This window comes from Nicotiana attenuata, unplaced genomic scaffold (assembly GCF_001879085.1).
Source record: "Nicotiana attenuata strain UT unplaced genomic scaffold, NIATTr2, whole genome shotgun sequence".
Lineage (NCBI taxonomy): Eukaryota > Viridiplantae > Streptophyta > Magnoliopsida > Solanales > Solanaceae > Nicotiana > Nicotiana attenuata.
The window spans coordinates 139112-153066 of NW_017671382.1; positions in this window are offsets into that span (position 1 = coordinate 139112).

Sequence of the window (13955 nt, forward strand, 5' to 3'; positions counted from 1 at the left end):
ATATATATATATGCAAAAATTATACAAATATTATATACTTTTTTCGCTACCAAATGTAAATAGTTTCTGGCACGGGATAAAAGTGATAATACAACCTGGTTATTCGTTTGCTTCAATAATATGCCTAGAAGTGATCCCCGGTAGCTCTATTTTTTCAAATTTTAACTTTTCTTTTTGAAAAATTCAACCAAGATTTTTAAATGCTAAATATACAAAAAAAATATACAAATTTTATACGTTTTTTGAGCTATTATTTTTATAGCGGCTATACAATGTCATTTTCTCATTGAAAACTGGCACAGAAGGAGATATTTTCAAGGTTAAAATTTTAGAAGACTATCTAAAAATAAGGAATTAAAGTGATAATTTCCGTTAGCCAATAAAAGGAGAGGAAACATTTTGCTTCAGAGCAGAAGATTTGCTTCATGAATCAGAGTTGGGTAACACTGTTAGTTTTTGAACATATTGTGTCAGTGAGACTAAAGGTGCTCCACTTTAGCATACTTAAGCGACTAAATATGCTCAGTGTTATATTTGAGGGACCAAAATAGACCTACCTCAAAGATAAGGGACAATATTGGCCAAAAACTCTTGGCGTGATTTAGCCTCGAAAAATTGCTAGAACCTGCATAAGTTAGGCTAGAATATATTTGTGTATTATTTTATATGTTGCAGAATATAAAATAACAGTACATGTAATTAAAAGATGCTAATAAGAGTATCTAATTACAAAATATCGTTAACTAAAAATTACACCGGGTGGACCTTTTTAAGACCATCGTTTAAATTTTGGCCCTGGTAAGACAAGTCCTGGAAAATAGCCCCCGATAAGAATTTTCCATTATGAAAAATGATGGTGATTACCAAATTTTATGACAAATTTTGGTAATCACCATATGAAAATTTCTAGCGATTTTCAGGTTTTGTAGAAAATCCCGATGATCACTATATAAAAAGTTCTGGCAATTTTCATATTTTATGGCAAATCCCAGTGATCGCCATGTGAAATATTCTAGCGACTGCTAGGAGCACTTCCAAAAATTCTGATCGAAGGTTATTTTTTCAAGACTTCTTTTACTAGGGTCAAAATTTGAACAACGGTACCAAATAATCCTATTTGTGTAGATCACCCTATCGTTTAAATAGGCAACCTCACATAACAATGGCTATATTGTTTTCATCGCATAACAATTCTCAAATTGTTATTTATTGCATGAATAACTCATACATTATACATCTTATATATCATTGGATTCATCGGTCCAAAAAAAAAAAAAATTTAGTTCATGAAATTATGTTTGTGAAATTCAGAACAAAATTTGAATTTAAATTTTGAAAAGAGTTTTAAGTTAAGTTATAGTTTGAAGGTGTAATTCAAGTGAACCTTTTCGAACCTTCAATTTTTATTTCACAAATTTTCAAACTTTCGCAAAAATTTCTTTCATCTAACTATAACTTTCCAAATACATTGAAATTTTGACAAACTCTATTTCCCAATTTAAATTTCAAATAATTTTGTTACCTCAACTTCATAAATATTTGTCAAAACGAACGACCCAAAGTATTAGTTGATCACAATTCACAACTTGTTACCTTCATTGTGGATTTGTGGTCCTAAAAAGTGTAAAATGATTCTTTTCTTTGTTCAAAAGGAGAGGCCAATGGTAGAGGAATGTCAAATCACCCAAAAAAGAAATGAAAAAAATAGAATAATATAAAAAGAAAAGGCTAAGGGAGAAAGAGTAGGAAGATGGATTCAAATTGAAGACAAAACTTTGTAGGACTTTGCCATTGTGGTGATAGCTAGAATCTTATTCTTCAAAAAAATAGATACGAATTTAAAGCTTTAAGATTACAAAAAAGTAGCTTATATTACCAGCTTAGTTGTCAATTTTATACTGCCTTACATACAGCTAATTATGCACTCATTATGAACCATCTTTACTTTGAAGGGGAGCCTTGGAGTAACTGGTAAAGTTGCTGTCATGTGACCAAGAAGTCACGGGTTCAAGCCGTGGATACATCCTCTTGCAGAAATACAGGGTAAGGCTGCGTACAATAGACCCTTGTGATCCGGCCATTCCCTGGACCCCGCGCATAGCGAGAGTTTTGGAGTAAATGGTAAAGTTGCTGTCATTTGACCAGGAGGTCACGGGTTCAAGCCGTGAAAACAGCCTCTTGCAGAAATCCAGGGTAAGGCTGCGTACAATAGACCCTTGTGATCCAGGCCTTCCCTGAACCCCGCGCATAGCGAAAGTTTAGTGCACCGGGCTGCCCTTTTTTTTATCAACAATCTTTGCTTACCTTTACTATATCTTTGGTCCATATTATTTGCCTTTAAGATAATAAGCTTAATTATAAAAATATTTATCTAACTACCAATTAAGTTTTTCTTTAACTGTCCAATTAATTATCATTCTAATACTTGGAGTAGTGAGAGTAAATTGAAAAAGAAACGTAATAAATGCGTGCATGCTTGTATTTCTAAAAGGTACGTCAAATATTTTGAAACAACTTATCAATTTGCCAAAATGACAAAAATATGGTGTGAAGGCAGTCAGACGGATTTTGGATTTTTATAATATGGGTGTCCACTAAACAAAGGAGTAAATAAAGTATTCAGTGTAAATTGATACCTGTTCCTCTAGATAAATAATTCAGTATTCAACCAAGTGCATCATTTAGTCTCTTGGAACATTGGGTACCAGCATATAATATTAGATCAATTCTAAAAACTTTGTACATATAATACCTAGTTTGACAGAGAAATCATAAATTCATGTGCCCCATATATATATATATATATATATTAGGCTATAAATCTGCCCTGAAGGTAGTATTATGGCTTCAACTAATAATATTGGATTAGGAAAAAGTTTAGCTCTTTTTACAAGTGAGATTGAGTAAGTGGTAACTAAGTAGGGGGTGATCCACAAAAACATAAACAATAGTTTCTATATAAATTAGATATGTGTTAAGAAAATCATTAAACATATAGGGTGTGTTTGGTATAACCGAAATAATTTTCCAAGGAAAATATTTTCCAAATGTTTTCTTGGAAAATAAGTAGTAATCTTATTCATTTTTCGGTGTTTGGCACGCAAATTAAGGAAAATGACTTCTCAAGAGTATTCATAAATAATTTAGATATAATAAACATGAAGCCATAAACTTTCAAACCAACAACCTTCCGAATCCACAAATTTCATAAACTTTCGAACTGCTAAACTTTCGAAATCGCGGAATTTCGAACCCGAAAACTTTATAATTTCTAAACCCGTAAACTTCCAAACACATAAACCTCCGAACTCATAACTTTGGTACTTGTAAAATTTTGAACCTTCAAACTGATAAAAAAAAACTAAAACTGAAAAATATATTTAAAAAATATTTTTTTCGGGAGGGGGGTGGCAGGGGGAGGGGCAGAAAAATAAAAAAGCAAAAATTTGAAACTACAAAAAAAAAGTAAAATTTTTTTTTGTACGAGGAGGGGGGTAGGTAGGGGTAGGGGGTAGAATGGGGGTGGGTGGTGCAGAAAAACGAAAAAACCAGAAATTTGAAATTGCAAAAAAAAAAAATAAGGTAAAAGTTTTTTCTTTTTGGCGGGAGGGGGGATTGGGGTGGGGTGGGGTGGTGAAGGGTAGTAGGGTGGGTGGTAATAGAAAAACTGAAATTTAAAAAAAAAGCCTTTTTTGGAGAGGGGGGTGGGTTGGTGAGGGTGGGGAATGTTAGAGAAGGAGTTTTGGAAAATGTTTTCCCTTCTCTTGATAAGGAAAACATTTTCCTCCAATGGGAGAAAAATGAGTTGATAAAGAAAATGTTTTCCAAAACATTTAAGCAAATCAAACATGGAAAAATTGAAAAATATTTTCCGAAAAATATTTTCATTCATACCAAACACACCCATAGTAATATAATGTTGATATTCAGTTGTTAGTACATAAAATCACTATCTTAAAATTTTAAATCCATAAAATTCAAAAATTTGCTTCTAAGTCACATTTACCTTCAATATATGGATTGAAAGCTCAGTTACGTTGAGGTGTACCCAAAAAACCATTATCGATTCTTTGAAAATTTTTATTTTGTGCATCACACAACTGACACTAGTTGTGTGAGGCATCTTTTTTGTCTCACAACTGTGTGGGTCCCAGAATTTTGTGGACCCAGATGTGTAAGATATGGGTCCACAAATATATGAGATAAAAAGAGGCCTCAAACAACTAGTGTAAATTGTGTGAGACACAAAATAAAATCACTCCGATTCTTTCTAGAGTGAAGAAAAAAATAATCAATGCATGTAAGGTATTCTTTTGTAATTGATTTCTTTGTGTTCTAATATTATTACTACAACTTATTTTCCTGCGAAAGTCCAACGTGTTTCTTGTTTTTTTTAACGCAACAAATATTTCAATAAATAATCATTAAACAATCAAATTAAAATAGAGTTACATCAGCAAAATATCCCCATCAGCTCAACAACACAAAGAATAGAAATTAATAAAGAATAGAAATTCCATGCTATACGAGTTACGTACAATAAAGCTGCCCAAGCAAAAAAGAGTGAATCGGTTTATTTAGCATCCCGCCTAATCCAATATGTTCCTTGTTAATTAGACTATATCGTGCCTATTCTCGTAAAGGCAAGCATGCAATAGGAATTTTATCAAATACTTCTGAAACTTATTTTTACTTTTATGTAAAAAAAAAAAATGTTACTTTTACTTAGGTAACTCGATTATTAACATTTCACTCTCAGACTGGTCCTGTCTATTCTAAAATTCTCTATCAAACTTGATTACACACATTCGAGAGATGCAAATTCTTTTCTCTTTCCGAAAGTAACGATTTCGAGTAGTGCTCAAAAGTGAAAATTCCACTCCTTAAATAAGGACCAAAGATATTAAAAATAAGATCTACAATATTATTGATTTTGATGTTGCCTATAACTACAACGTCCATGATTTAGAAACATTGTAAGATAATAAATTTAGCAGGCCAATCTGATCACACTGGCCAAGAACGATAATATTAGCTTGAATTTTGTTAGATTTGCGTTGAGTTGGGCAATGAAGTGCAAGGCGTAGTCAAGAATTTCGTCAAGGGCATTCAAACTTTAAACCGTGTCTCCATTTAGTTTTGACAAATAAAATGGGCACCCGTAAACAATACATCACTTTGAACACCCTGGACCGTTGGCCGGCCTCACTCAACTATGTTAAATGTGTTCAAAATATAATATATAATCATATAAAGTAGTATTTGACTTATATATATAGTATAATTTTCGGACGAGGGAGTTCATTTGACCACCCATAGTATAATATGTTGCCACGCCACTATCTACTTTGTCATATTTTGAATGAGATATATGAAAGATTTTATGCCCGAATGTACGATTAAAATTAACTCGTTTAGCTCTTGAAATCTACACACCGTCACATAAATTAGCACAGAGAGAATATAATATATTGAAGTTGGGTTTAAGGTCAAACATATGAATCGAGTAGAAGTAGATATCTCTTCTTTTGTTGTGGAAGTGCATTAAAAAATGGCTAATATAAGGAAGGCCTGATCTAATTTAGTGTTAGACATAAATTTGATAACAATGATAACGTGTAAAAAAGTACTATAACATTTGTTATATCAAACATGTTTATGGAATTTATGGAATAAGGGCATAAAAAGTTTGCTGCAACAGTTTGCCGCGTAAAGTAAAAGACAATAAACTTTTTCTCTTTTATTTGATTATTACCTTAAAATAGAGTGTTTGATTTGTTCATACGTCTTCAAGGAATATTTGAAGAATAAAAGTTCAGCAAAAAAATATGTTAGAATGGTCGATAAAGATATCTATAAAGAATTTCAAATTCGTACCCAAAAAAAAAAAGAAAAAAGAAAGAGACACACACTAGCTGAAGAATATGTTGAAATTGTAATTAAGCAAACTTGATATCAATCCAAACTATCTAATTTACGAAGAACCCCTTAGGTAGCTTTATCATTATTTGGTATTTGGCTTAAATTTGAATACTAAAAGAATGCATTATGATTTGGAACACCCCTTGAGAAACAATAAATAATATAATAATATTACTATATCACCCCTATTTATTATATGTTAGAAAATAAATTGAAAATAAGTACTAGGAGTAGTAGTAGTTAATAATGGGTAAAATAGATATAAAATGATAAATTATCTATTAATTGTTTAAATTGGACAAGTAAAAATAGAAATTTATTTTAATATAGTGAACGAGTAAACTTGGACGGATGGAGTACTTGTTTCAAGGGAATTTTCATGTTTTCAATGTTTTTTCATTTGAATGCTGCTCTAGTCAGCAATTTTCAATTAGCCAATAAGTACTCTAAATTTATAAAGAGTTGCAGTTTCAATTAATTCAAAAAATAGGGTAATAATATTGCACAATGATTACAAATTAAGAGCCTGTTTGGTCATGCTTCTGGGAGGCCAAAAGTACTTTTTTCCCCAAAAAAGTACTTTTAAAAAAATTTAAGCTGTTTGGCCAAGACAGAGAAGTACTTTTGGCCAGTTGCAGAAGCAGTTTTTCTGCTTTTGGGAAGAAGCATAAAATTTTAGCTTCTCCCAAGAAGCAGAAGCAGAAGCAGAAAATTAATTTATTCAAGATAAAACTATCCTCACTATAAATTTATATTTTCCAATTATCCCTTATTCATTTAAGGATCTTTCATTTTTGTTTTTAGTTTTTACCATTCTTTTAAATTTAAATATATCATATACATGAATCATATTGTAACTTTTCAAATTCTTTATTGACTTTTCTTGTTTTTTATTTTTTCATTGTATAATGTCTCGTAACTTTCCAAATCTTCTCCTTCTTCTTTTTTGTGACGACCCGGCCGGTCGTCTTAAGAATTAACGCCCCGATCCCCTATTAACTATTTTCCCAAGTTTATTTATGCTATTTCGATTGCCGGGATGTTCGGTTTTGAGTTTCGGAGAGTCTTAGGACACTTAGTCCCTAAATGAGAGCTTAAGTGTTGGAAAGTTGACCGTAGTCGGAACAGTGTGAAGACGGCCTCGGAATGGAAATCCGATGGTTCCGTTAGCTCCGTTAGGTGATTTCGGGGTTAGGAGCGTGTTCGGATTGTGTTTTGGAAGTCCGTAGCTAATTTAGGCTTGGAATGCCGAAGGTTGAATTTTGGAAGTTTCCGGTTCGATAGTGAGATTTTGATCCGAGGGTCGGAATGGAATTCCGAGAGTTGCAGTAGTTCTGTTATATCATTTGGGATGTGCGTGCGAAATTTCAGGTCATTCGGACGAGATTTGATAGACTTTTTGATCGAAAGCGTATTTTTAGAGTTTTTGGAATTCTTAGGCTTGAATCCGATGAAAAATAGGTGTTTTGATGTTGTTTTGAGCGTTCCGAAGGTTGGAACAAGTTTGAATGATGTTTTGGGATTGGTTGGCAGGTTCGGTTGAGGTCCTGGGGGCCTCGGGTGTGTTTCGGATGCTCAACGGACCATTTTTGGACTTGGAAAGATTGCAGATTTTCTGCTGTTGTGTTGCAGAGAAAACCTTCACCGCGTTCGCGAGAGGGTCTCGCGTTCATGTAGAGCATCTGGGTGGAGCAACTGAAATGTGCTTTGCATTCGCGATGGTATCCCGCGTTCGCGAAGGTAAGGACCCATTGGTCTTCGCATTTGCGACATGGTCCCCGCGTTCGTGGAAGAGGAATTTGGCCAGTAGGACTTTTGTGCATCGCGTTCGCGATAGTAGCCTCGAGTTCGCGAAGAAGAACGCGCCTGGGCAGATATAAGATTTCAAAATCGAGGGTTTAGCCATTTTTATCAAAACTTAAGCTTGGGAGCTCGGATTTGAGCGAGATTTGGAGGGATTTTCAAAGATATCGATTGGGTAATGATTCTTGACTCATTTTTGCTTGTAACCCATTAATCTAAACATGAATTCATCCTTTAATTTCGGAATTTGTAAGAAAATTTGGGAAAAAGTTCCTAGACCAAGAAATTGAGTTTTGATTGGGGATTTGGCATCAGATTGGGATAATTTTGTTATGGTTAAACTCGTGAGAGTGTGGGGATTCCGAAAATATAAATTTTACCCGATTCCGAGACGTGGGCCCGAGGGGCATTTTGGTCATTTTACCTAATTTCGCATATTAGCTTAGAATTTAATTATAGAATCAGTTACTTGAAGTGTTATTTACGATATGCAATTGAATTGACTAGATTTGGGCCACTTGGAGTCGAAAACTCGTGGCAAAGATGTGATCTCGGGTTGATTTTGAGCCGGTTCGAGGTAAGTGGCTTGTCTAACCTTGTGTAGGGGACCTTCCCCTTAGGATATGATGTTTGATAATTGAAATGCCTTGTACGTGAGGTGACGAGTGCGTACTTGATCTAATTGTTGAAAAACCCTGTTTTATTTTTAGTATTTAAGCTGAGTTCCTTTCCTTCCTGTTTATTCTATTTGCGACTTTAGCCTGTTGTTAGTTTAGAAAAGCATGTTTAGTTGACTTAATTGCCTTTTTGCTTAAACTACTTTAATTGCATTACGTGAAGCATGTTAGACTAGAATTAACTGTTTACTTGATACGCATTTAGCATTTAATTGAGTATCCTTGCGTAGCTTCCGTGTGTTTTAATTTGGGACTACGGGACGGCATCCCGGGAGATCCCCTGTACGTATTTATGATTTGGACTGAGGTGCGGGATACCAAGAGATCCCTGGCACGTATATTGAGGCTACTAAAAGATCCCCGGGATACCAAGAGATCCCTAGTGTGTATATATATTGAGGATACCAAGAGATCCTCGGGATACCAAGAGGATACCAAGAGATCCTTGGGATACTAAGAGATCCCTGGCATATATTGAGGATACCAAAAGATCCTCGGGATACGAAGAGATCCCTAGTGTGTATATATATTGAGGATACCAAGAGATCCTCGGGATACCAAGAGATCCCCGATATATATTGAGGATACCAAGAGATCCTCGGGATACCAAGAGATCCCTAGTGTATATGTATTGAGGATACCAAGAGATCCTCGGGATACCAAGAGATCCCTGATAATTATCCCTGTTGTGAGTGGTGTTACCTGGTGATTTGTCTTTATATTCTGTTTCCGTTATTGTACTCTTATTATCATGTATAGACTCTTACTGTAGATTCTCAATTATATTGTTTATCTTAACTTGTCATTATTATTATTATTTACCTCAGTAGGGCCCTGACCTTCCTCGTCACTACCCGACCGAGGATAGGCTTGGCACTTACTGCGTACCGCCGTGGTGTACTCATGCCCCTTATGCGCATGTTTTTCATGTGCAGCTCCAGGTACTTTCGCTTAGTCTTATCATCCTTGAGGCGAGGCGCTTTTGTAGAGACTTCAAGGTATATCTGTCGCGTCCGCAGACCGAGGAGTCTCTTTCTATTCTTGCTGTTTAGTATTAGCCCTTCTGTATTTTCAGTTCTTGTTAGACATTCTGGAGTTAGAGATGTGTAGTACTTCTTAGCTTGTGATTCATGGGTTTCCGGGTCTTGGATTTATGTGTTGGTTTTGAGAGTTAAATATGGTGTATGCCGAGCGACACATTTATACACTGGTTATTTCTTATTTCTGTTTTAAATTGTTTTACTTCCGCAAAAATTTTGGTTTCTTTTCCACAATTTAGGCTTACCTAGTCGCAGAGACTAGGTGCCGTCACGATGGTTCACGGAGGGCGAACCGGGGTCGTGACAAGTTTGTATCAGAGCTCTAGGTTCATAGGAGTCATGGATCACAAGCCGGTTCATTAGAGTCTCGCTGATCGGTACGGACACGTCTGTACTTATCTACGAGAGGCTATGTACCTGTTAGGAAAATTCCACTTCTTGATTTCCTCATCGTGCGACTTGATTCCTTGAGGCTTATGCCCTTGTTTCCTTCCTACTCAATCTTACGCGACGCGGACCGCTTGTTATAAATCGAGAATTGAAGAATTGTGATGTTACTACAGATGTGGTGCAGAATGTTTCTCCCGGTATAGTTGGGTGAGCTATTGTCGTCGCCTTGCGGAGGGAATTTTTCCATCGTTTCGGCTCGATAGTTGTGCTCATAAGATGCTTGGAGGCTATGCACAGGTTGCTATGATGCTCGTGATTGGTTATCGCACAGTATTGACTTGATGGTAGGAGACTTGCCTATGTGTTGGGGCGGTGAATGAGTTGAAAGGAAATCTACTCAGTGCACGATTCAGAGATATGATATTTCACTTCCGGCGGAGGAAAAGCAATTGGCCTATGAATGTCCAGATTTGGGGTGATGGAGTAACGAGACTTGGTAAATTCGAGCATGGTGGAATTTTTATCTGCGATGTAGTGTCGTCGTCCTCGATTGTATGTGTTAAGTTCTCCGGTGTTATGGTCTTCTGCAATTCACCCTTGGAGTAGGATATTGTGAAGTAATATTAGAGAAAAGACCGTTGGATATCGCGGGGTGCGGTGGTTCAGGATTGAATCGGTATTTCTAATGTCGACGGCTCGAGAAAGATGATCTCCGGAAAGGTTTAAAGTTAGCGGCGAATTGTGGGTTCAAGTGCTATGAAGATAGATTTTATTAAGGCAACAACTGAGCAGCAAAGGATGAGGAAAGACATGTGGGAAGTGTCAGGCGGTGGTTTAAATTTCTAGAAGGCCAGGTATAAGAAGCAAAGGTCGAGTGGTCGATTAGAGGGTAAGTTCCGCCAAAGTGGGAGAGTGGTGGATTTGCATATGGGCTTTGTGCTAGGATGACTACGCACCTTAAGGAAGAGGTTGGAACGACTTGGGAATTTTAGTGATTGATGATTAGGGGCTACGCATTTAAATTGAAGTATTGGGCTATTATGTGGCAGGAGATTCGGTATAACGGAAAGGAGCTACTTGAAATGAAGGAGGATATAACGTAACTTTGAATTGGAAGGATGTGGCCGCATATTTAATTGATGTCCACGAGGGGTGAATGGACTTGTGTAGCTAGAGAGTGAGCTTGGATTCAGGATTTATGCCTTTTATAGAGGCGGGTTTCAAGGGAAGTGATTCTGCCGGGTGCTTCGTCGAGAGGGTATTCATGTGCTAGAAGATTCATGGAGTTGATTATATTCGGGGCCAAGTCAGAGCGGGTGGCTCTCAACAACGGTCATCGTGGATTCAAAGGGGCAAAGCGTGGTGCCTAATGATTTCGAGCCTACGGTTAAGAATCAAGCTTTGTAGCAGCTTATGAGAAGAGGCACAGAATATTCTATGATGTTTTGACTCGCAGTGTAGCATTTGGGAGGTATGAAATGGTTCATTGGATTTGAGGCAGCATGGTCTCGTGATTCAAGGTCACTCGGGATGAGTGCGGATGGAGTGTGTTATGTGTTGAATGGAGTTATTATTATTTCTAAGGCAATCAAGAATTAATTTGGAAGAAGATAGATTGGTTAGCCATAGTTGAATTGGCATATTGGTGGTAATGATCATTTCCTTCAACGTGATCAAGTTATGCAAGTGATTTGTGATGGCACATGTGGTGCTTGTCGACCGCCGTAATTGATGTTATTCAGAAGTACCCCACTGTTATAGCCTGTCATGTGTAGGCGGATCCCGGAAGGGCTATGGTGGCTTAGACCACTACTTAGAGATTTTTTTTCTACGGTTATGAGAATTTACCTGTGTGTTGCAATAGTTCTCCTGAAGTGAGTTAAGTGAAAAGTTTTATATGATGAAGTGTTAATCTATTAGTGGTTACGGAGTTATGATGAAAATCATGTTCTATCGCATATTGGCATGTTGGTGCAGTGTGTGGTGTGGAAATTGAAGTGAGGATCAAGGTTGCAGTTCGGTGTTGACAAGGATGTCGCGAGCTCGGATGAGCAGTAAAGGAGTTTCGATGTTTAAAGTAAGTGGGTATCGTCTTCAGCGTCACTTGAGATCGGTGTTCGTGAAAAAGGCCTTGCATCCTGCTTATGGATTCTTGAACGATTCCCCAACGTTAGTGCGTCTGGTGGTATAGATACACATATTTGTTGTCTGTTACGGAAGGTCGTGGGAGCGTGCCCCACAGGAAGATTATATAAGTGTGGCATGTAGTCACTTGATTGATTGAAGATTTTAAACCAAGTATGAAGATGGTGGTGATATCATTAATTTGAGAATTTATGCCTGGAGGGCACTCGACTTATTGGGTTGTGGACCGTGGAGGATTGCCCCGGTTATGATGATAGTTCTCGTGTGTTATGAGAAAAAAAAGGGGGTTATTATGGACCTTCGAAAGGTTATTAGCCCATTTCAGTGTGATTAGAATCAGCTTGAGGTCTGTGGATGGATCTAAATGTGACTATGGGCTCTATATCAGGCCAGAGGTGTTCATTTCAGCAATGCGCTCCTTTGGACAAGTAGTCGGGGTACTATTTCGTCGTCAGTTATTTCATGAAATGATATATTGCGCCGTATGAGTTGTGAGACAACTTGATGAATTTCTTATGTGTTGAGGTTCCGCTTAGAGATGATGTTATATGAGCAGGATGGCTCTCGAGATTCAGATCGTATGTTGATACCCAATTTTTCCCTGTAATATTTTTTATATGTGCAAAATACTTTCAAAATAGCATATGTATGCATATATAAATGTGTCCAAATGTTTTAGTATTCTTCCTAATTTTCGAACGATTTTTGAATCAATTTATTGCCCTATTTTAGCAATACAAAAAACAATAATTATTCCTCAAATTATTATTTTGGTGATTAATTTATTTTATTCTCATATTTATCCCAAGATATAGCTAAGGTAATTTTTTGAACATTTTTACAAACTTATCTAGTATTTTTAAAGCTAAATTGCATATAATTGTAATATTAGCCTATGTTAAGAATTAATTGCGTTTATAATTACCAATTTGATTCCAGTATATCTAATTTAAATATTTATATATTATTAATAAATTTAGTACCTTTAATTTATTTTCAGAAATCATTTTACTATTTTATAAAATAAAAAGGGAAAAAGTGGCTATTTTAAATCTAGCCCTATTTATTTCAATTTTAGCCCAAATCGACCACCCCAATTAACCCAATTTCAATTGGACCGACCCAATTCCTAAACTACCCGCCCATGACCCAATTTAATCCAACCCGCCCGGCTCCCCAATAAATCCAAGCCGTTGATCAAAATGATCAACGACCACGATCCCTTCTTTCCTTTTTAATTTCCCAAACCCCCCAACCCTAAATCACTCTCATCTATCAGCCGCCTTTGAATCCCTTCACCCCCTCAAACTCTCTCGAACCTTCTCTGAACCCTAATCGTCTCATCGTCTTCCCCCGTGAAACCCACCGGAATCCATGGCTTCTCAGGTTGTGGGAGTCCTATACTCACCTCCTATTGCTCCTATGTGCTTGATACCTGAAGATTCGAGGCCTGACTTCGAAGGTTTTCACCCAGACCTCTATCAATTCAAGGTTCTCTGGTCATCTCCGGCTTTGCTCCGGCGTACTATAGTTGTTTGAGCCTGGTTCTAACCTCTCCGACTCAGATCGGTGACCTCTCAAAGCCTTTCTCATTTCTAGGGTTCTTCTGAAACCCTAACCCTTTGAGGTTTTCTACGATTTCCTTAGATCTGTGGGGTATCTGTGCTCTCTTTGAGTTTTCAAACGATCTCCCTAACTTTTCTTTCGAAAATTACTTTTTAAAAAACTTTCTTTCCGATCTAGGATTTTCTGAAAAAAAGTTTAAGTGTTTCTCTTCCCCCTTTCTTTTATGTATTTGCCTCTATTGCGCTCCTGTGCTTTTATCTACCACGTTCTTGTATGTGTTCTGTTCTTGTATGCTCTTCTACTGAGTTTTTATACTCCGTTCTTGTATGTTCTTTTTTACTGTGTTCTATATGCTCCATGCTTGTATGTTTTTCTACCATGTTTTCCATACTATGTTCTCGTATTTTCTTCT